The sequence below is a fragment of the Furipterus horrens genome, unplaced genomic scaffold (assembly GCF_987537825.1).
Source record: "Furipterus horrens unplaced genomic scaffold, mFurHor1.1.pri manual_scaffold_2, whole genome shotgun sequence".
In the NCBI taxonomy this organism is placed as follows: Eukaryota; Metazoa; Chordata; class Mammalia; order Chiroptera; family Furipteridae; genus Furipterus; species Furipterus horrens.
In genome coordinates this window covers 153,310,578-153,331,160 of record NW_028327172.1, presented here as the reverse complement: position 1 = coordinate 153,331,160, position 20,583 = coordinate 153,310,578, and positions in this window count along the sequence as shown.

Genomic DNA, 20,583 nt, shown 5'->3' with positions numbered 1-20,583 from the left:
CTCAAAAATCAATAAACATATCTTTGGGGAAGAATTTTCTTTTTAAAAATACTGCTTACAAAACACCCTAGGGCATGGGAAAATGTTAATGAGACTGTGTGGGGTATAAAAACCCAGTTCCTCAACAATACTGCACTGTGAACCCAATTAAAAAAAAAAAAAAAGTAATACCAGAATGCTAGGTATACATCTCTGGCCAATGGGACTATGGGTGATACTAATTTTCTTCCTATATCACCTGTATGTATTTCCTATATTGCTCAAATGTGCTATAATGAGCATGTGGACAAAATGACCTCTGTGAGCAGAAATGAGAACAATAAATGTCATAAGAGAAAAGTTAAACTGCTCCCATTCACAGCAGCACCGCAGGTCCAATTCACTGATTGCATCTCAATTCAGGAAGATCTCTCCACATGCATTTGGAAAGGGAAACAAAGGCAGCAGACAGAGTCTGTGAGGAAATCTATTGGAAACAACATCCTGACTAAAAAAAGCGACAGAACCACCTCCCTAAAAGCAGCCCCAAATGGCCATTCAAATAGTAAAAATGACGCAGGGGCTGAAAACAAAGTCCCAGCTTTCAGTCGGAGTTTCCTGAGCCAGTAAAAACAGCAAGCATGGAAGAGGAAGCCTGTGCTCTCCGGTGTCCCCAGGGAGGGCCCTGCAACTGCCACCTATGCCAAGACCTGGGATCTGCATCTTGTCACCCCAAGTACAGGGTCAGCTCCACACCCCAGGTGCCCCAGCAGAACTATTGCTCTGCTTCTATCCCAGATGCCCAGGGGGAGACTGCCTCACTTTGCCTTCAAGGAGCAGGTTGGCATTTGGATGGGGACCCACTGGCAAGCCAGGGTGGGGGCTGGGCACATGTTCCACTCCAGGCCACCTGCTTCCTGCTGGTCGGCACAGCCAGGAGCCAGCCAGGCAGACACAATGGGCAGGACCCACGTCAGATTTGTAGGGGAAGAAAATTACTCTTTGTGGACTGAGAGATCGGGACAGGATATCTATAACTGTTTAAAGAAAAGCCTGGTCTGCATCCCCTCCCTCCCCAAGCACTTCCGAAATGTCGCACAACATGCCAGGCTCTTTAAATATCCAAACCCAGAATAAATGTGCAGGCAGCATTTCCCCCTCAGCCAGCCCACGAGCTGCCAGCTGAGTCAGAGTCTTGAAGTATCAGAGCTGGAGAGGCCTTGTAGGTCAACAAGCTCAAGCTGAGGCCAAGATGCTGGCACTTGGCTCCTGCCCTGTGTGTCCCCTCTCCCAGGGGCTTCCTGCCCAGGACCAGGCTCACGGGGGTGCCCTTAACCCTTGTGTCACCCTGCCTTCCTCACTTGGGCCACGCCACACTTTTAAATGAGATGCAGAGTCCAGGGAGGTGAAAGGACTGGACACAAATTGCACAACTTGATTGTGGCAGAGTGGGAGCTAAAACAACTCTTTCCCTCCTGCACTTTCCCTGGACTCGTGGACATTCGGACCTCATGGTTCTGTGGTGGACCATCCTGTGATAGTGCAGTGCTTGCTCTGGATTAGAAGTTGTGGAACATGCTTTCAGATCTTTACAAAGAGATTTAGATGGACATTTCTCTTAAGTTTAGATTGCTATATCTGTGGAGGGGGTTCATTAAAGAAAATTGGGGGACCTCTAGTTGAACATAGCATCTACCAGACCTCAGGATGTGAAATAGACACCAGAAGAGCTGATTTGGTTGAAATGGGGGCAGGGACCCGAAGCTCCCTCACTCACACCCCCAGGCCCCCTGTACCCCTGTGCTCTGGAGACATAGCCTGGGACTCAGGGCTCCGAGTGATGGTTTGTGAAACACAGGAACAATTAGTATCTTATGGACTCACTTACCTGAGAATCCCAGATTCACTGTAATGTGACTGGAAAATGGAGGGAACATACCTAGGGCTCTACTCAACCCTTCTCTGCAGTCTATTAGCAAATGAGGATGAGAAATCATCTGAAAAATGTGCCTGCATTCAAATGCAGCTAGTGATCAATAGTGAGATGTGTCAGGCCCAAGCCCAACATAACCATTAATTCTTTCATTCAACAGAGATTCACCGAGCTCTTACTCCATGCAAGCCCCAGTGGTAGGCACAGCAAAGTATATACAGAAAAGTAACTCATGATTTATCCCTAAGCACGTTTGTGTTCTAAGAAAGTCTGACATGTAATTACAAAGAAAATTAGAAAGACTTCATGTACAATCTTTTTCAGAGATGCATAAACAAGAGCTACCCTTTCCAGCAAGGATGGTCATCAAAGGCTACATGGAAGAAGTGGCACTTGAAAAAAGTATGGTTTTGACAGCTGGAGCTGGGAGAAGAGGGAACTTCCAAATGAGGAAGCAGCACATGCAAAGGCCCAGAGGCACTCCGGTCACACAGGCTGTGCACCTCTCAAAAGTGCATTCACAGAGCTTATCAAGTCAGGAGCACCCCCTGGAATCAGCTACAGAGCAGCCCTGCTGGAAAGCACAGATGTGTTCAGGAAATGCTGAGCTGGACTAGGCAGTGGGAGGAACCTGTACAGAGCAGTAAACAGAGATAAGGCAGAAAGGTCAGTTGGAACCAGACTGTAGAAGGCCTGGATACCAGGGCACTGTGACTCCACACTACACACAGTGGGCAGTCGCCAAGGGGTTTTGAACAGATAAGTGACAAGAGAGTGGAGCTTTAGGAAGCTGAGTCTAATAGGTGAGAGGGTGTGTGGAAGGGGTGGAGAGGATAGAGACTGGGACAGTGGTAGAAAGTTACTGCCACGGTAAGAGGAACCAGTAATGGGACCAATTGTGGGTGGCGGTAGTGGGGATGGAGAAAAGAAATCAATGCAAGAGATTACAATGTCCCAGGAAGAACATCAGAGGGGACAGCAGGCCTGGTCTGGGTGCCTGGGGATGCAATGGGTGCCTTTTGCACACTTGGGGAAGATGGCAGGGTGCCTGGGCTGGGAAGGCACATGGCAAGTTTGACTGTAGGCCTGGAAGATTGGGGGCGTCGGAGAGACAATCAGTTCAAAGTACCAGCTCAACCCAGGAGTAAGGCCTCCCTGCATCTCTGCACCGGAGTGACTGTGAACCAGTCTAACTTTGGTTAAGGATCTTTGATTCCAATAATACCCACACTACCTTACTCCCATTCAATTCTTTGCCTTCAGTGTCTCCTCAGGGAGCACAGGGCTCCCAGGCCAGGAAAGCTGAAAATAAGACTTCTTATGGCCAGCCAATCTACAATCAGAAGAGCCAGAAAGGAGACTCCCTGGCCATGAATTTTTCAGCTGAGCTGTGCCTGTCAGGGTAAACAGCAACTAAAATAATCAGTTGCTTGCCACTTGGAATATTGTCTGAACAGTTGGTAGATAGGAACTGTTTTTAAAACAAGCTATCAAAACAAACCCAAGGAGAACATCTGCAAGGCCCAAGCCTGCATCGCTGAAGAAGGTGACCCATCAACAAGCGGAAGGTCCAATAGATGGCCCAAGGTGGGGTGGCCCCAAGTGGGAGGAGACAGAGCTGAGTGGAGAGGGACCAGCCTGCCAATGGACAGATGCAGAAATGCTTCTGACAATGATGAATCTCCCTTGATGGGGAGCTGGCAGGGGAGGACTGTTGGCCCCTGGGTCCATCTAGGCAGTCACATTAGAGCCTGGGTACATGCTAAGTGAAAGCATCAGATGTTATTTATTTATAGCCATTGATTGAAATTTGTGTTATTTATTATGATGTTTATAAAAAATACATTGTAGGTGGCCTTTACTTCTGTGACTCTCCACCTGGGGTAGGAGGTTCTTCTGAGCAGACTTCTCTGCTTTGTTTAGCTTAGTTTACTCCTCAAACATTTTAACTCATGAGGGCAAGGATAACAAATGTTTATTATTTAAACCCTGGATGAGGCGGAGGCACCTAAACCTTGTGGAGGGAAAGAGCACAGAAGTTGGTGGTAGAGAGCTATGTCCTGCAGCCCCGCCCTTCTTTTCTTCTCGTTAACCTGGGCAGGGAACAGCTTTCAAAACAAAATTCTTCAGACTGTCTTACAGGGGTTCTGTCTGTGTCCTTTGTTGTGTGCAGACTTTTTTGAGCTGGGAAAGGATTTGCTTCCTTCCCTCTGTTCTACTATCCTGTCCCCTAAATAAAACTTATAAATTCCCCCCATTGTGTGGGTCAACTGTGTGAACATGAAACACACCCTAATATTTAAGAATAAGGGAGCAGGTTGGAAGTTTGAGGTGATAAGTTCAATTAAAAATATTGGAGAGCCCTCTTGGTGCAAAACTAAGGCCCCATTCTCCAATCAGTTTCATTAATAATAAATAGGATGTTTTGGTCTGAAAAACCATGAACTTCCTGTGGGTGAGTGTGCCGACGGCAGATGGCCATGTAGGGAAGAGGGCTGTCATCCTAGACCCAGAGCCCAGGCCTGCTCCTGAAACCTTCTCCTCCCTCTGTCTCAGCCCAGCCTCTCTGAGCTGCTCTCTCCCCCTCCCCCAGCAGGGGAAACCCAAGGCTGTGGCGTCCTGGGCCCTGGCAAGGGCAGAGGGCCAAGAAGACAGGAAGGGCCCTGGAGGATTTCCTCTCTGTGGAGCTTTCACTGGTTGGGACCTCCCTGGCCCAGTACAAGGAAAACCTCATCTTTCAGCCAACACAGACTCTAGGTGCACCTTGAAAGGGCCAGGGGAACAGTACTCTCTGTTGGAGACTCAAAGACTGAGGTAGATGGAAATGCCGAAAGAGGGGTCCAAAAGGGAAGCTAAGACAGCTTGTGGTTGTGTTTAGGGGAGAGGAGGGACCTGAGTGGAGGGCAGTTCCAAGCAGGATGGAGCGACTCAAAGGGAAAGGTCTGAGAGGCATGGGAGAAGATGCAAAGAGGGACTCTAGGACCCTCTGGTGCTAAAGAGAATTTTTGCCAGAAAAAGCTCAGGCAATGGTATCAAAAGGATGGTCCTTCTAGAGAAAACCAGGAGCCATAGCCATGGCCCAGGGAGCTGCACAGATGCTGCTCGCATGGCCTGGAGCACTGGGATTCTGGAGAGAGAGCACCCCAAGTCCAGACAGCATTCCAGCCAGGCCTCTGGGCCAGGCCCTGGGCTCCAGGATCATGTCTTTGTGTCCCTTTCTTTTTTTTTTTTTTTTTTGGCACAGCTGTAAGAATTTCCCAACTTGATAAAAAGACTAAGTTGAACATGGAAACATGACAAGCAGCAACATGGATGAACTCACAGACATAATGTTGAGTGAAAGAAGCCAAACACAAATGAACACATAAGGTATGCTTCCATTTATAGGAAGTTCACAAGAAGGCAAACAAAAACTGATCTATGGGGATGGAGGTCAGAAAAGAGGACACCCCTGGGATACTGATTGGGAGGGGCCATGAGGGAGGCTTCTGGGGGCTGGAATGTTCCACATCTTGGTTTGGGGTGTGGTTTCACAGTATATGACATGTAAAAAGTCATGGAGCTGCACCAGCAAGACCAAGGCACCTCACTGCATGTCAGTGTACCTCAGCAGAAACGGTTTTAAAGTGGAATGGTGTAACATAAGTGTAGTCACTTCCTATTGCTGCTGGAACAAATTACCACAAACTTAGTGGCTTAAAACAACACAAATTTGTTCTTATAGGAGGTCAGAAATTGGCCATCAAAGTGTCAGCAGAGCTGAGTTCCATATGGGGGCTTCACAGGAGGATCCATTTTCTTTTTCAGCTTCTAGAAGCCACCTGATTACTTCACTTATAGCCCCTTTGCAAGTCACTCCCAGTCTTGCTTCTGTCATCACATTTCCTACCACTGTGTCTTTCACCCTCCTGTCTTCTTTGTATAAGGACCCTTGAGATAATTTTGGGGCCCCCAGGATAATCAAGAATAATCTCTCCATCTCAAAACCCTTAAGGTAATCACATCTGCACAGTCTCTTTTGCCATATAAGGTAGCATCGCAATTCTGAGCACTAAAACATGGACATTTGGAGGAGGGGCATTTTTCACCTATCACTGCAGAACTGTATGAAGGTCAAGTTCCTTATATAAGAAAGTACCCCTTTCTAGACCAAATCAGATCAAACATGTCAGGTTAATCAATGCTAACTGCTGTTGAAACACACAAACCCCAACATCTCCATGGCTTTATATAATAAACAGGGGTTCTTAACCTGGGTCTGGCATCCCCAGAGAATTCTTAGGTGGAATTTGGGGGATTTGTGAACTCAGATGGGAAACATGACATCCCTATTTTCTCTAAATTTAGCCCTTTCTTCAATAATAAATGCAGTCTAAAGCCCTGGCTGCTGTGGCTCAATGGATTGAGCATCAGCCTGTGAGCCAAGTGTCACTGGTTCGATTCCCAGTCAGGGCACATGACTAGGTTGCACGTCAGGCCCCCAGTTGGGGGTGCGAGTGAGAGGCAACCACACAGTGATGTTTCTGTCCCTCTCTTTCTCCTGTCCTCTCTCTCTACAAATAAAAATAAATAAATGAACAAACAAATAAATAAATTATTTTTTAACAATAAAATAAATGCAGTCAATAAATCACATCAGTATTGACAGTACTTGTAATATTATCAACAATGGAATCAAAGGTATTTTACATTGTTAGTTGTCACATCTATGTCAAAATATCACTTGTACTCATCACTACTTCAAATGTATCATGGTTATTAAACCTTACCCTATATCTTATTTAATAATAAATTAATAAAGCAGCACATACATTAAATTATCATAATTTTTATATTTTAATTACAGTATTTGAGTACAAATGTTAATCTAGTATTCTATGTTATCCATTTAAAAACATTTCTGAGAAAAAATCCAGTGGTCCAGGGCATGCACACACAAAAAACAAGTTCAAAACCCCTGGCATATGGGTTTCCCTTTTGCTCCTATAAGTTTGGAAGCAATCTGGGTGGCTCTCTCTGCTACAGCCACCCCATCTGGAACACAGAGCCTCAAAGTGACCCCACGGGGCTCATTGACACAGGTTCCTTACTAGGGTCGCCCAGGATCTCTGAAGGAAAGAGAGGATCTCTCATTCAGACCACAACTTTGGGGCAGAAGTCCTCTCACGTCTCTAAGGAATTATCTGTGTAACACATACCCAATTAGTCATTTAGGTGACAAAGCTGCTTTCCTGAGTTTCTTCAGGGTGTAAAGACTGGGATGACTGACAGGTGTATAGTCCAATTACTTGGTCAACTTTTTCACAAGTCTAAGGTAATTCTATTCCACCCTTATCTATTCCCAGACCAAGCTAGACCTCCCCGTTTTTTTTCTCCCTGACCATGAAGAAAGTAAGAATCTATAGCTTGTTGTTGCTACAGCTCTGCTATTGTTGCTTTTTTTTTTTTTTTTTCAGGGTCTTACTGGAAAATTCCGTTGGGATACCTTGACACCTGAATGCTATACACCCAGGCCCTCCTACCCACAGCCTTCTCCCTAGACTGGCTTGCTTCTCTTTGGTACACAGCTCTTGGGATGATTGCTTGTGCTTTAGACTCTCCTAGCTGACTTGCCCCTAGGTCACCATTGACCTTGTTCTTGGCTACTCCCCAGTTCTTTGAGTGTGACTCAGACCTTAGCTTCCAGTCTTAGCTCCTCTATACTCAGCCTTTCCCTCTCTCTCCCACTTCAACTGGATGGAATGCCTCCATCCATACTTTTAGTGCCATGCCTCCACCTTTCACCCCAAGACATCATTGTGGAAGTAGAGGCCCTGCTTCATCTGTTTGAAAGGAGGGAGTGGAGACTCCCCTGGGACATTCATTCTTCTTCTCTTCTCTAAAGTCTTTTTCCAGGCTCTGCTTTCTTGTAAAGACCTGCAGTCCTTCAGTGGAACCAGAAAAAGGATGCTTTCTCACTTGCAATTATTGGCTCCAGGATCTCAAAGATTTGGGCTGCTCTGTTTTGTCCAAATTACCATCTTCTTCCTTTTCTTCTCCCTGTGAGAATGCTGCTTCCCGTGCTCCATGGGGAGTGGGTGGAGGCTCATGGAGCCAGCCCCCACCCCTTGTCTGTGACTTTGGAGCACTACATGCATCCCAGCTAAGGAAAGACTAAGGATTCTTGATGGACAGTGGTAGCATGCTGCCTTCCATCTGGGCCTCTCCATTTGTGAGTGCGGGGAGCACATGCTTCCCCTAGATCTCACTAATGGAGTCCTGGGCCCCATTCCTGCTGCCAGCCAACTCATGGAGCTGCCGTGTGACAGATGGTCCATGGGGTGACTGCTGCTCACGAGTTTTATTGCCTCTAAACCCAGCTGAAAATCCCTGTCTGCCTCACATCTGCTCAGGTCCCTGGAGATGGATATGCCCTGGAAGCAGAGCTGCCAACACACATCTCCCTAGCCTATTTTTCACCTGATCCCCAGCGACCCACCTGTGGTGTGCTATGACAATGCATTTGTTAGCACACTAGAAAAGTCCTGGCTGTCCAGCCAGTTGTGCTCCTTCTTTCCTAGAGGGAGGCTGTGTGGAAAAGGGAAGGTATTGGTTTCCTACAGCTGCTTAACAAAGTGCCGCAAACTGGGTGGCTTGGAAAGACAGAAGTTATCTCACAGTTCTGGAGGTTAGAAGTTCAAAATCACAGTGTATGCAGGATAGAATCCTATCTGAAGTTTTTGGAAGAAGTGCTTCCGTGATGCTCTCATAGTCTCTGGTAGGTCAGTGGCCCTAGATGTGCTTGGCTTGTAGCAGCATCACCCCAACCCTGCCCCATCACCACAGGGAGTCCTCTCTGTGTATCTCCTCCGTATCTTCTTATAAGGACACCACTCATATCCACTATGACCTCATCTTAACTTGATGACATCTGGAAAAACTCTATTTCCAAATAAGGTCACAATCACAGATTGCTGAGAGATATGCATTTTGGGGGGGAGACTATTCAACCCAGTATAGGTAGAAAATGGAGGAGGAGAGTAAAAAGGAAGAAAGGAAGAGAAAGACAGAGGGGGGGGATGAGTGGTGGAAGGGTAAGAAGAAAGGCACATGTGTACACATACACATGCATGCACGAACATTTGCACCATAATCTAGTCACATCCATCTATTTATTCATGTGTGCAGTTATTTACAGGGCACCAGCTATTTGCACTTGGGATACAATACTGATGCTTATTAGCATTTCTTTGTTATCATTTTTTTAAAGATTTTATTTATTTATTTTTAGAGGGAGGAAAAGGGAAGGAGAAAGAGAGGGAGAGAAACATCAATGTGTGGTTGCCTCTCTCACATCCCCAACTGTGGACCTGGCCTGAAACACAGGCATATGCCCTGACTGGGAATTGAATCAGCGACCCTTTTGTTTGCAGGCCAGCACTCAATCCACTGAGCCACACCAGCCAAGGCTGAACATTTCTTAAACATGTCACATGCATGTTTCTTGTGATTTTCCTCTTATTACTCCCTTTGCTGGGAGGGTGTTTTCCTTTCCACCTAATATGAGCCTATCCCCTTTCTTCAAGACCTGGCTCGACACACCTCTGTGACACCTTGTCCTCTTCCCAGGTACAGTGAATTCCCTGCTGTTCCTCTGACACTCCTGCCTGGAGTGGAAATGACAGCCTTGTGGGTGGGGGCAGGAGTCACTAACTTTGTGCCTCATGGCCAGGTTGGGGACCCCAAACATTTACTGCACGAGCGAGTGGATGGATGGCACAGTGTTCTGAGCACTCTAAAGCCTCCTCTGTGTCACTCCAAAAAGCCCCCAAGCGGTGCATGGCCAGAAGTGGCCCTGTCTTGGTTCCATGAGGCCCCAACAGCAGCCAAGTGGCACCCTCAGGAAAGTGGGAGTGGCTTTCTCTCCTTCCTTGAAACTTGAAATGCAGCCGTTACATATCCAAGGAAAACTGGCTTGCTTCCTGACATCCCATACCCGTAGTTAGGGAGATGCAGAGAAAGCCCATGTTAGGCCCCTGATGAGGGCATCACTGAGGCCACACTTATCCCTCCCTAGCCCACATCTCCCAGTGGGTAATTGAACTTCCCTGGGGTGATGGGGGGACAAAGCACCAGAGCATAAGACATTCTCAGTTCTGGCCTGGGGTGTTGGCAACTCTCCCTCCTTCCCTCTTGGAAGCAACATTGTAGTTAAATATTTAGGAAGTTCTGTTCTATTTCTTGGGGGAGTCTATCTTGGCTTGGAGTTTTTTTCTTTCTTCCACTTTAATGAACCAAGTATTTGGGAAATTAGCTCAGAGTCATGCCACCAACACCAAATTAGAGCCATCTGTACAGATAAAACAGTTAGGAGCTTTTGTGCCCCAGTGGGCCGAGATGTGTAGCTCATTCAGTCTCAGAAAACACACTTTATCCCTGGGTTTCCTTTTTTTCCCCCAACACAGAAGATGCCTCAGTCAGCGCGTAGGAAACAGGAAGGAACCCGTTGTTTTAAATAGCAGATGGCAGAGAATTGACTCATTATGGTCTGTTCATTCAGCAAGTGACAGCCAGAAGGCAGCCTGCTCAGCCCCCACGTTCCCGAGATGCAGGTCAAGGGGCATGGCCAGGGTTTTCTCACAAAAAGTCTGGAAGAATTCAGCACAAGCCCTTTCGAAGGGAACTAGTGAAGCTTGAGGTTTCTATCTTATGGGGGACTTACAAAGACTTAAAAAAAAAAAAAAGACAGAAACAAAAGCTCCAGTAAAAACCCACAAGAATACCTGGAAGTCAGACATCCTGTGTTTCCCTTCCCTATCCTAATCTACTCTGAGTAGGGCAAACACACCGTCCAGCCTCCTTTTTCACATCTTGGCAGTGGTCTAATTTCACTTTTCTGGGCTTGAAAGCTATTGGCTCAGGGTTGTGAGGCAGCAGAAGGGGTGACCTCTGCAGGGGCATGGGGCCCCCTGTGAAGGCAGCTTCCTGCCAGGAAAGGTGGCCCCAGAGGGCAGCTGGGCCCAGGAGGAGCCCAAGGGTTAACCTGCCTCAAATCCATCATTGTGACAACAAAGCACACAAATTAGTCCTGCGGAAGCTGTCCTGACCTCTGGATTTAATTTTTTTAAGTGTTCTGTGCTCTGTGTGATGTTCACATTGGAAACCAGGTGTCGTGGGGAAAGCTGAGGGGCTGAGGCTGTCGTGCCCTGCAGCTCACTCCTGCCCTCCATTGTCCTGTGTCTTCTTCATCTTCAAAGCAGACTTGTCACCTAATTTTCAATAGATACGCTTGAGGGTCTTGGAAGCAACCTACCTAAATTTTCCTTCCACACCTCTCCCACTGCAAACACCCACAGCCTCATGGATTATGTGGTGTTTTCACCGTGTCCTTCTCTGCCTGTCCCCCAGGGAGGGTCCTGAGTGTCCCACCTCCCAACCCAGGCTCTGTCTTTCATAGCTCATAGAGCCAATTGGACTCATAGTTTAACCCAAAACCAATGGTGACTCCTGTCACCAACAGACGTGACAAAAAGGTCCTGTTTGGATCATCATTATTCCCAGTGCCAGTTTAACCCTGGACACTCAAGGCCACAGAGTGTATAGCATCTCCCAGTGGAAAGCTTTCTTTGCCATTGCCCCTTTCTGGAACATGCCAAACAATCAGGATTCCCAGTATACTCGGGAGGTGGACTGAAATCCCAGAGGTTGAGAATGGGGAAAGCCTACTTCTTCATGTTCCACAAAGCCATTTTGTATGCCTACAGGTGTCAGTATAAGCCAAAGAATGGGTCTCGTGACAGAGGAAGTTAGAGTAACCATATAATTTATTGTCTAAATCTAGACACTGTTGAGAGTGAAAAGGAAACCTATTAATAATTATGCCAAAACAACAAGTGTAGGCGATGAATGTTCCAGGCAAACTGGGACAGATGGTCACCCTATGATTGAACTATGAGCTCTAAATGAGTGCCAGCTCCAGCATTGAGTATCCATTTAGTTTTTTATTTTAATGCAATACCCAAGTGGCCCTAAGTCCAATTGGTGGGGAGGCAGGGGGGAAGAGGTGGTGAGGAAGGTTAAGGAATAAGGCAGGGAAATACCATGACTGATGGAAAGTCATGTGGAGTGAAAGGTGGGGAGAAAATGGATTATTCATCCCTGAAAAAGGTGGCTCTGCTACAGACTTGAGGAAAACCAGCTTCCTTTTCTTTTCTGAGCTGCTAATTGCTCTCAGTGAAGCAATTGAGTTCTGCCAACTTCCTCTTCAGCTAAAAAAGACAGCAGTGTCATGGGTCCTGAGGTTGCAATTCCAAGCCTACTCTCTGCCCTCCAGCCTCTATGAAGTCCATCAGAAGTTAGACTCATTTTTATAACACTCAGCTCTCCTTGGTGCCCTGTCAAAAGGTCCAGGCACATGGTATCCTTCTTCACTCTTTCTAACAGACACAGTGATGGATCTGCTGCTCTGGAACCCTTCCCCACCCCAAGTAAGTCTAAGGATCAAATGCCTACCTTCTAGGCCATCGAATTAACCCAACTGGCCAGCCATTTTGTAAATGACAAGTCCCTTTATTTTTAGAGGTAAAATTATTTGAGGTAGTCACATTTTAACTTTTCTCAGATCCCAAAGAATTAAGAAGTTCTTAAATGTTTGATAAAAACTTCTTCATTCACTTAAGAAAGATTATTCCCTTTTAGAATAGAAATATTCAGATGGCCCACAAAATAGCATTCTATGGCATACCCTATCCTCAATTTCTAGGCAAAAATTATATTGAAATTACATTGAAATAATCCAAATAGTTGCAAAGATAAAATGATTCTTCCAGAAACATGGTACACTGAGTAGAGACCTCAAGAAAACTCCTGTATACTCATATTTCACAACATATTACTTTAAAGAGAAAAATGCCCTCTGTATAACCATAAAAAGAAACAAGAAACAACTATATGTTTTGTATTCTTATATAAATTTGACTAATAGATTAGAATTTACAATCAGTTGTCCTGTGGAATCAGTTCTCTCACAGCTCTTTCATTTTCCCGGAATAAAGTTATCTGCAGTGGTGGTTATCAGTCTTTTACTAGACTATGCTATCTCCCAAATCAAGGATTTTTCTTGGATTATGTGTTTGTTTCCAGAAAAGTGTTCAATAAATATTTGATAAATATGTGAATAAAAAGGTACATTAAGCATCAAATTATAAATATTTTTATAAATATAAATGGCTTGTATTTCTCCAAAGTCACAGATTGAATTGAAAAGTGAAGTCTAAAACTTTTCCATGTATAAGAATTATATCTAAAACATAAAATAGATGGCCCAAAGGTACCAAATATAAGAAGATTGTGGTAGTCAAAAATAAAAACACAGAGAAAAGAGAATTTCAAATAAATATTACGTTTAGGTTGCATGTGAAATATTCATCAAAACAGATCATAGACTGGGTTGTAAAATAAGTCTCCACAAAAATCAAAGGATTGAAATAATACACAGAGTATTTTCTGACCACAAAGGTATTAGGCTGAATTATTTCATGGCTCTTAAGAACAAAAATGCATGTTCTATTCCAGTTTATATGAAGCAGTTATAATATTGATAGAATTCTAACTAACAAAAACAAATCTCTTCCCAATAAAATTTTGATCAGAAAATTTTAAGTCTCTCTTCTCTGATCTCAAATGATAAAATCCAAGTCAGTGCATTAGACAAAACCAATGATTTTTTTAAATGCTAATCATTTGGATAGTGAAAATATGCTTCAAGGTAATGACTTAAGGAAAAATTAAGAATATAACTGCAGGCTGTTTTGGAAAAGACAATATATGAAACCACTATTGAAACCAGCTGGGCTTAAGAAGAGCTAAAGTGAGAGGAGAAATGAGTAAATGGAGCAGAGAGGATTTAGGGCAGTGAAACTATTCTGTATAATACTGTAATGATGGGGACTTGTCATCATTTGTTTGTCCAGACCTGTAGAATGCACAACACTAAGAGTGAACCCTAACGTAAACCATGGACTTTGGGTGATTACCATGTGTCAATGTAGGTTCATCGATTATAATAAAGACACCACTAAATAAGGTGCAGAGGACGGCTGTGGGTGGGTGGGGTCAGGGGTATATGGGAAATTCTTGTACTTTCCCCTCAATTTTGCTGTGAACCTTAAATTTCTCTTAATAATAAAGAGTACTTTTTTTGAAAAGAGTTAAGTCCAAAGGAAAGATCATAGCTTTCAATATTTTATTATTCAAAACAACAAAAATAAAAATAAATTAAAAAAAGCTTAAAAGTAAACAAAAGCAGAAAAAATTAGTAGAAATATGAATAAGAAAAATGAAAAGAAACAAAGTTGATAAACATTTGAAAATATAATAAAACAATTTTAACAGAAATAAGTTAGAAATCAGGAAATGATAAACATCAGAGATGAAGAGATAAAGGAGATTAAAACTACACACAATTTTACAATAATAAATTTGGAGGTCTCCACAAAAAATGCTTTTCCTAGTAAATATAAATAATCAATGTTCTTGCAGTGCAACAATATGTAGAAAGCTTGAAAACAATGAGACCTAAGAAAGTTATGCAAGAACCACCTTTCTAGTGGATTTCTTGAAGTTCTCCAGGTGTATTTTAAACATAGTTTACACACACTTCCAGCCAAGATGGAGGCCTAGACTGACACGCTGCATCTCTTTCCACAACTAAGAAGGAATACAACTACCTCAAAACTAGAGACAACCAGAAGTTCCAGAAGACTGAGCTGCATAGAAGTCCAACAAACAAAGATATAAAGAGGAAATACTCATCCAGACAGATAGGAGAGGCGGAGCCAGGGCAGAGAGGACACAGTGTGGTGGTGGCTGCAGCAGTGGCAGTGGCAGGCCAGCGGAAAGTGCAGTCACACATTTTAAAAAGTAGAGAGGGACACCTGGGGAACACTCCCAGCAGCAGACCAGCTGCGTAGCTCACATTTCCAGCTCCAGGGAAAATAAAGCCTCATTGCTTCTGACTGTGCAAACCAGTGGGGGGTGGGGTGGAAGAGGAAACTGCTGGTCTCTCAGTAGAGTCTGCTTGTTTAAAAGACCCCCGTGATCCTAGAATATCCACAGACCCACCCGCTCGGGAAACGACAGCCAGGGCAACAGCTAGAGAATTGCCAGTCCCATACGGAGGTGGAAGAAGTGCCTGGAAAAGGGGCGAGAGTGCTGAGCAAGTGGCATTGTTCCCCCTCAGAGCCCCCATACACACACACACACACACACACACACACACACAGTGCCACAACATGGTGAAAAAGGTCGCCCTGTACTGATGAACACCTAAGCCTCCACCCCTTACAATGTAATAGGTGTGATGGCTCTACTTAAGACACAGAGGCAAACAAACACAGGAGCCTGTCAAGATGAGGAGAGAGATATGGCCCAAAAGAAGGGACAGATCAAGGTTGCAGTGGTAGAACTAAACGACGAGGAGATATCCAACCTAACAGATGAGGAGATAGCAAACTTAACATAGAGTTAAAAACACTGGTGATAAAGATGCTCACAGGCTTGACAGATATACTTAAGTATGGAAAATGCATAAGGGAAGAAGTGAAGGCTATGTATGCTAGATGAAACAAAGGAAAATCCACATAAAACCAGTCATGAAGGGAAGAACACCAGGGTTCAGATCAATGATTTGGAACATAAGGAAGAAAAAACAGTCAACCAGTACAGAATAAGGAAACAAGAATTGAAAAAAATGAGGAGAGGCATAGGAACCTCTGGGACAACTTTAAACATACCAGCATCTGAATCATAGGGGTGCCAGAAAGAGAAAAGGAAGGGCAAGAAATAGAAAGCTTATGTGAAAAAATAATGAAGGAAAACTTCCCAAATTTGGCGAAGGAAAGAGACATATAAGTCCAGGAAGCACAGAGAGTCTCAAACAAGCTGGGCCCAAAGAGGACCACACCAAGACACATCATAATTAAAATGCCAAGGTTTCAAGATAAGGAGAGAATCTTAAAAGCATCAAAAAAGAAAAGCAGAGAGTTACCTACAAAGGAATGCCCATAAGACTCTCAGCTGACTTCTCAAAAGAAACTTTGCAGGCAAGAAGGGACTGGCAAGAAGCATTTAAAGTGATGAAAAGCAAGGACCTACAAACAAGACTACTCTATCCAGCAAAGCTATCATTGAGAATGGAAGGGAAGATGAAGTGTTTCCCAGAAAAGGTAAAGCTAAAGGAGTTCATCATCACCAAATCATTATTATATGAAATGTTAAAGGAACTTACTTAAGAAAAAAATATCAAAACTATGAACATTAAAATGACAACAAACTCACAACTATCAACAACTAAATCTAAAAAATAAAAACAAAATCGAACTAGGCAAACCAGAATAGGAACAGAATCATAGGTATTGGGATCATTTGGAGGGTCAGCTGGAAGAGGGAAGGGGGAGAAATGGGGAAAAGCTGCAAGGATCAAGAAGCATAATTGGTTGGTACGAAATAGGGGGAAGTTAAGAATAATATAGGAAAGGGTGAAGCCAAAGAACTTATATGCATGACCCATGGACATGAATTAAGAGGGGGTGGGATTGCTGGAGGGAAAGGGGGTACTGGGTGGAGGGGAGCAAAGGGAACAAAATTGGGACTACTGTAACAACATAAGCAATAAAATATACTAAAAAAAATTAAAAAAACATAGCTTACATAAATTTTTTCAGAAAGTACAAAAAAAGAAGGGAAGTTACTTAATTCATTTAATGAATCCCATATCCCTGACACCAAAATCTAATGGAGATAGGAAGTAAAAGGGCAAGGGAAGGGCAGAGACATGCTGGCTCAGGACATGCAGGGTGGGTACACTTGGTCACTGTCCGAAAGGTACTGCGCAGAGGAAGTGCCGAGATGAAGTCAGCAGCATGGACACAGGTGTGTAAGGGTCACTTCCATTTTCCAGCCTCCCCATGTTAAAAATTAAGAAACACGAAAACAATTTTTCAAATCTAATTACATTTTAAAATAAATATTTGCAAAAATAAAAATGAATACAACTGTTTTGGAGCATGATGTGGACATAATGCTAAGAGTAAATGTGAAGGTTTTAATGAAGTGAGAGCCTCTGGCCACAGCCTACACCCCCCACTCCTCCACACCCCCCAGCCATGATAGATGGACAAAGGCTGAGAGGAAGCAGAAGCAAAAACTTAGAACACTTCTGGAAAGTACCCTTTTTATATTTCTGCCTCCTGAGAGTGCATACACCATGAAGGGTAGAACCTGTTGCCAATAGCATGATCATTTATGCTGAAATACTATCAGAACAAAACAGTGTTTATATGATCAAACTTATTCTATGCCACTACTTCAAAAGTTCTAATCACGAAATCTACAGAAAGAGGTGTTGCCAAGCTACCCTTCACGTGGGCACCCATCTTTGGCAGGGAGCACCTTTCAGTCCTCAGTTTCTCCCTCCCAGACCCACAGAAGGCCCAGGGCCAGGTCAAGATGGACCAAGTATGGCCTGGTGTGAAGCCTTCTTACCCCAGTCCCGTGCTTATTCTGTCCCACTGCTCCTGACTCAGTTGTCATTTATGCTCATTTTTACTCTCAGGTACTTCTTTCATTTGGCCATGTGACTGGGTTCTTGCCAGTTGGATAAAAACAGAAATAGTGTGTGTAATTTCTAGATGTCATTAAAGGAGGAGGCAGGTCCTTATTTTCATCTTTCCTCCTTCCCGCTGGCTGAAATGGAGATGTGCCGGCTACAGCTGAAGCAGCCGTCTTGAACCATGAAGTACATTTGAGAACCACAGCCCAACACAGTGCAGTACTAACATAGAAGGATCCCAGAGAGCTGGCTAAACTCGGAGTGAGCGCAGACCCCCCAGAAACTGTCTGAATCTCAGGCCGCCCATGAGCAAAAGGTTGGAAGGCGGAGGCCCAGCACTGGCCTCCTAAGGAGAAGGTTCTGCCTCCTGCCCCTTGGAGATCTTAAGAGCTCAGAAGCATTCAAGTTCCTCTTTGCTACAGGTCCTCCCACCTAAGGTTGGAGAAGACACTGGCCCTCTTAAGGTAGCCACACTGTCACCAGCTCTGCATAACCAGATTGTTACCAAGCAAAGCAGGGCTCGTTCACGTGGTGCCTTGGTGTATGACATAACCATTAGTGTTGAGAAAAATAGGTATTTATTTACAATATTCCAACCTTGGGGGAGCTGGACATGCTCCAGCTTAGAGCCCTGTTCTCCCATGAGACCCAGCACTTCCCTTGCTCCCCAAAAGACTATAAGCCAAAACCAAGCCCAATAGTTCCCCATCCCTTATCTGTCAGCTGTCTCCTTCAGGATCTGGGGTATGATGTCATCAGCCTCTGTATAATAGTCCAGGAAAGCATGTGCCATGTTACACTGGATCATGGTGAAGTCCAGGAAAGGCACAAGTCCTTAGAGAGTGTCCTCTCCGTATGTCCTGAGTTCCAAGAGTCCTGGTAGAATCTGGAACTGCAAGGCAGAGTCCTTGGTGGCTTCAGAGTCAGCTAGAGCGGGCACAATAAAAGAAGCAACATGTCTGCTTTCTCACTGGCCCATGTCACATGCCAAATCTTAACTACAAACTGCATAGCTGCTTCTGCTCCTCACATGGCTGCTACTACCTGCTCCTAGACCATGCTCCTCTCACGTCACAGCACCCCTCCATCATGCTTCTCTCCAACTGGCTCCTCCTTCTTATTCCAGCTCTTAATCAAAGCCACATGGCACCTTCTTTCACACCAGACCTCACGGGCCCTCTTTCATGGCTCCCCTTCATTTTAAGTGCTGGCCTGGAGCACCATACATCATCATTATAGAAAGTATCTTAAGCTGTACCATCAGCCCTTTTACCCCTGAGGGAGCACAGCTATTATCTAGCTATCAGCTTGCCATAGACATGCAAAGTACCTTAAAAATTGTGTTATCTCCTTCCCCAACCCCTAAAACCATGGGCTGTGGGGACTTCGGGGACTCCCCACAGTCCCACCCCGCTGTTACAAGATGTCATTCTAATTTGTATCAGTTGGGGCTCCTGCCCACTTTCAACTTGTAGAAAAATGCCAGAGAAGTTATGCTGGTGCTAAGCCAGGTAGAATTAACACCCTCTCTTGCCTTTATTCTAGATTAATTTAATAACTACCTCTGTAGGTTTTATTCAGAGCTCCTTACATTTGCTGTCAAATAACTCCTTTGGCTCTATGTGCAAGAGAATCAAACACAACTAAGCTTTAGGAGCTCACATGGGAATTTCCAGTGGAGGACAGATGTGCCCCCAAATTGCTTTTAGACAAGGAGCCTAGTTCCCCAGAAAAACAGTGGTATAGGGACCCTTCTGTGATGCCCTGAGGAGTGCATCCACCCAGCCTTGGACCCCCAACTCCTGCCTGCAGGCTCTCTGAGAGGTCCTACTAGAAGGAAGTTCTCACTGTTCTCTCCAGGCCTGGGGAAGGGCAACAGGACTCCATACCTTCTCCCCAAGCTGTGGCTGGCCTGTCTGGGGAGAACTCAAGAGGCTGCAGCTGCACAGACCTCCCCAGACCTTGATGGACCCTTGGGAAGAGAAGCAAGAATCCAGGGCAAGTGAAGGAGCAGTCAGGCCAACTTAACAACATGGGAGGCCCTTGAACCTTCTCTGAAAATTCCCCTGAATCTGCATTTCCTGCACAGTGGTAAGTGGGCGGTACAATGTAATGCTGACTTACATGTCAGCTAAAATCTTCTGGCCACTTAAAACCTAGATACTAAGGATGGCTCACACTCCTTTCTCATGACTCTTGGGTGTCCAAAGCATTCCTAGAGGTTTCACATATTCATCTGGGAGCTTAGCATGTCGTGGTCATCTCTGCCTCTATCCCTGACATCTGGGGTTCACCTTATGCTGAACAAGATATGAACATGACACTATCCTTGGTTTTCACACACTCGGGATGACATTAGAAATGCCCCTCATGGTACAGGCACTAACAATGGGAATGGACGCCGGCTGTTAGCGACGGGGGCAAGCCCACCACTGTGTACCAGGTGAACATGAACTTTGCCAACAGTTTCACAAGCATGCGTGCATACAGGGCGCTTTACAAGGTGTTGAAGGCTGAGAGGAGAGGTCATTGGAGTGCCAAACGACTAGATTATCAGACATTCTTACTCTAAAACTATTTTGCCTGTGGCCCACCAGGGGTTCCTCCTCACTTATTCTTCACTCATGTCAAGACACCATTAGATGTCTCCTGAAGAGCCGCCTCCCACCTTTTCCTTGCTAATGAAAGCTCGTTTTCTTTCATGCCTGTAGTCCATGCTCTCCAAAGGGGAGCCCTCCCACGGGACACGGGGGGTGAACTGAGATGGGGCCATGTGATCACGACAAGTGCACTGCCCTTTGCTGGGTGGGTTTAGGTGTAGGCATATGAAAACAGAAAAATCAGATCTAGCTTCTCCTAGAAGCTTCCAGAAGTTATTTTTTCTTCTTGGGAAAATTTTAAAGATACAGAAGGAAAGCCTCTGCTCCACTTCCCTTTCCACACTGCCTTTGAGTGCAGCTACAAGAGGACTTGCTGTCCAGAGTTACACAGACATCACACAGCCAGGAAGGAGGGCAGAGTCCCCAAGCTGAGGACAGTGGAACAGAGGGTGGGAGGAGACTGGGTCCTGCAGCTCTGGGAC